At 40.0% G+C, this 3,772-nt stretch overlaps 1 long non-coding RNA gene across 1 annotated transcript in view; it reads right to left on the bottom strand.

Annotated features, from left to right (window-relative positions):
* Positions 1-1,317: 1,317 nt before the first annotated feature.
* The window catches only part of LOC112488502 (uncharacterized), a 3,729-nt gene continuing 1,274 nt past the window's right edge, over positions 1,318-3,772 (bottom strand). Inside the window, exon 2 of the long non-coding RNA XR_003052606.1 lies at positions 1,318-2,202. This is a non-coding gene — a long non-coding RNA (uncharacterized LOC112488502). The remainder of the gene's footprint in view (positions 2,203-3,772) is intronic.

Below are 3,772 nucleotides of genomic sequence, written 5' to 3'. Positions count from 1 at the left end.
AGCTCCTGTCTGTGTGAACGTAAATCCACCGGTAATTTGTGCAGGAATGTAATTAACGCTCTTTGGGGTGAAAGGAGGGGGAAAAGCTATTTAATTAATCCAGTCTGTTTGTTAATCACAGTTTTCACAGATCTCTGTTGAGATTCTGACGTGAAAGTGATCCACAGCAAACACACCTGAACAGCGACGGAGGTGCAACAATAAATTACAGCTGTGATCCAAACATTTGGTTAATTCTGCTTTTTTGCTAATGACACAAGAGCCATATAATAATACAAGTTGGATTTCTCTTCAAAATACAATTCACGTCACATTACCATCAGTCCAGTGGCAAACCACCAAACTGACCAGCGTTTCCTGACTTCTGCCTGATGTCAGCAGCGTTCTGCTCCTGTTTCCCTCACATCCCATAAGAGGATAAGTAGAAGATGAATGGACACTTATAAATATCAGAGAGTATGTTTTGACATTTTAAACCCTGCTTGTCTAATTTGAGCTATTCATGTCCAGCCAAAGTACTGAAGTGTACTGAGTATAGGATTGTGTGTCAGTCTGAAGTAATACGTCATCACAGACTAGTATTCTCAATAAATAGCAGCTCAACTGAATTTTAAAACAGCCCAGTTTTTAACAAAGCAAAAACTCAAAATATTAAACACAAAACTAACAAATAAAAAATCAAAATCCAAATGGAGGAAACAAAAGGCCAACAGACATTTCACCATGAGATGAAGACAAAAACCCAGCAGATCCAACTGTGAACCACGGTGAATAAAACAGAACATAGCAGGGAATAGAATGTACAATTCAAACGGAGCAGGGATTCATATTAAGAAATGATAACAAACGATCTGACAAGGAGACAGAGAAGAACAGAGATTATAAGACACGAGGACACAGGGCTGAGGGAACACTGGTAAAAAAAACAAAAAACAGTCAGACTCAGTTTGAGGACATGAGGACGAGACAGGACGAGACACAGGGACATCTAGTAGTGAAAGACGACTAAAAATGAAACACCAGAAAGATGGAACCAAACCATAGACTGAATATAAAAAAGACCTTAGCCTACTGAAATAAAGGCAGTCTCTGGACCATTGTGAAGATATAGGAAATTGGAGCAACTGTTTGACTGACAGAGTTTTTATCCAATAGCAGCTCGTTCTCTGGTTGTGTGTGTTAGCTTCTGTGCATTTCCTGTTACGCTTTAACCTTCATTTTCCTCTAAAGGGTTTTACTGTACATGTAACAATAATGAGCTCACTGTTCCCTGGAGAATCATCACCATTTAAATGAGCTTCACAGTTTTTTTTTTTAGCTTAGCTCTTTATTCTGCTGCTCTCAACGGTTTTAAACGTCTCAGATGCTTAAGTCTTTTGCCCATTTTAAAGGCTAACAGCTACATACAGAAAACCTCACATCTTTTCATGCCTTCACATCACATGATGTGATTACGGTATATTTATTCGCCCATCAAACATTTACGCAGTCAAAGCACAAATGTACATGGGGTGAAAACCACAAGGTGCTCCTCCCTCTAGCTTCATCAGCAGCTGGATGAATACACTCCCCAAGTCATTTTGACATGTTAATCATTCAGAACACTGGGAAAAGCTCATGTCAAACCTTTGGTTTATTTGACTTCAGCCCACTACATGTGAAAACATGGCATTATGGTGACCTGCTAATACGGCACAGTTATTAGTTTGGCTCCGGCCCAGCACGGTGCATGTGCCCACTCAGTGCATTTCACCAGCAGAGCAGCGTTTGGTGCACTATGTTCAAAGGCAGGGTCAATGTGGTTCTGGTTAGGAAAGGAAACGGAGAGACAAAGAAGCAGGAGCAGAGAGTGCAGTCTATGTAAATGTTCCCTTAAATCAACATGTTGGAGCGCAGTTTCCCTGATGACTTTGACATTCACAACCATAAACTGTGTAAAATAAATATCTGCTAACGATAAAGGAGCACTTTGGGGTTTATCAGGCTCTTTGTGCGTTTGAGGCGGAGGAGGAGTCAAGTGAGGAGAGGAGTTACTGAAAAGGTTTAACAGCAGTTTAATGCAGTGTTTCCCAAATTTCTTTTTCTGGGGAGCCATATTTTAAAAAGTCACAAACCTTCACAACCCAAGTCAATAGACATTATTCATAAACTCCTGGGAAACATTATGCAAGAAGACCCAAAAAAAAAACTTTTGTGACCCACCTAAGGGTCGCGACCCAGTCTTTGGAAAACAATGGTTTAATGCATACGTGTGTGTGTGTTGGAAAATATTGTTATTGCAGGGACGCACTGTCATTTTGGGGACAGGTCTATGCCTAGTGAGTCAGGATTAGAATGGGGGTCAGACTTAGAGTCACTGAGTTTGGGTTAGCATCAGGATTAGCTCTATGTAGGGCTATGAGGCTATGAGAGGATATATATAAAAAAAACAGTCTTTTCGTGTGTGAGTCTGAGTCTGTGTGTGTGTGTTTAATGGGAATAAAAGGCCCTGAACTGCGGCGCGACCATTGAAGCATGTTGCGTGTGCCGTGCAGTCATGTGCCTGTGAAGGGCGCGGTGATTGGGCCGGGGGAGAAAAGTGATGGTGGTTTCTTTGGCAACTTTGTAGAACTTGCATATATAAATATCTTTGAAAACCACATTTGGGGAGCCAGTCAACCAGCTAACCAGCCAGCCAACCAGTCACGCAGACGGCCAGACATTCCTCAACACTCATTTCCCCCCACATTTCTTCCATTTTCTCCTTTAACAACTGCAACTTTGATATCAACACACTATCTGTCTGGCTTTAATAAGCCAAGGGAAACATGCTGCAGGATAACAAGCACTTAAGGATAGGTCACTATTACTTATGCTCTTTGAAGTCGACTTTTTCGCAGTAAAATACAAATCCCTTTCATTAAATCATTTTATTCCGGGTTATACTTTTTCTTTAACTGCTGCTGTGGTGGTGAACTCAGCAGAGCAGCGTGTATTTTTGTGTCCTTGTGAACTTGTAAAGGCAAAAACTGAAATGTTTTCATCATTTTTTTTAATTTTATTTACAGACTCCCGTTAGCATACTTGCTATTTACTTAAGGCTAGACTATATTTTACACAGCGTCAGGGATGCAAAAATAGTGCAGTAGAAAATTCTGTAAAAAAAATGCAAGTGTATTGACTGTGTATTAGAGATGATTAATCTGATTAATCTGAGAAATTAGTTGATGTATTTTTTGCCAGAAGATATAGTATAGTATTAGCCGTGTAGACTCAGTGCAGCACAGCCCCCTTGTGGACATACAAATCCTGGTTAGTGTTGGTTATAATTACAAGTAGCAGCAGCCATAATGAAAATGTACCCACGTAAGATAAACCCCCACAAGGTTCCAGAGATTTCTTTAGAAAATAGCAGATAATGTTTCAGTTTGCAGAGATGTCTCCCTAAAAAGGGAAACAAAAAAAAAAATCTAAACTCATATTGCCGCATGATTTATGTCCACCGTGAATCTCTCTGACGTTGATGACCATTAAGGGGTTTAGGGTGCATCAAAAATAAAGACTGTGTTGATGATACCCAGTGTATTTTATCAAAGGAAACGCACTTGAAGCTTTAAAGAGCTATTACACATTTTTCCACTATGCTGTTTGACATTGTGCAGTGACACAGACGTTGAAATTGGCTGCTAGTCATAAAAACTCCACCAAAAATCCGAGGCAGTTTTTTTTTTTTCTCACTTCTGTGCTTATATTTATACTCAGTCACTCTTATCAAAGAACGTCTGGAGGTTTT

This window comes from Cynoglossus semilaevis, chromosome 2, assembly GCF_000523025.1.
Source record: "Cynoglossus semilaevis isolate Cse_v1.0 chromosome 2, Cse_v1.0, whole genome shotgun sequence".
NCBI lineage: Eukaryota > Metazoa > Chordata > Actinopteri > Pleuronectiformes > Cynoglossidae > Cynoglossus > Cynoglossus semilaevis.
This window is presented reverse-complemented; position numbering and strand designations above follow the sequence as displayed.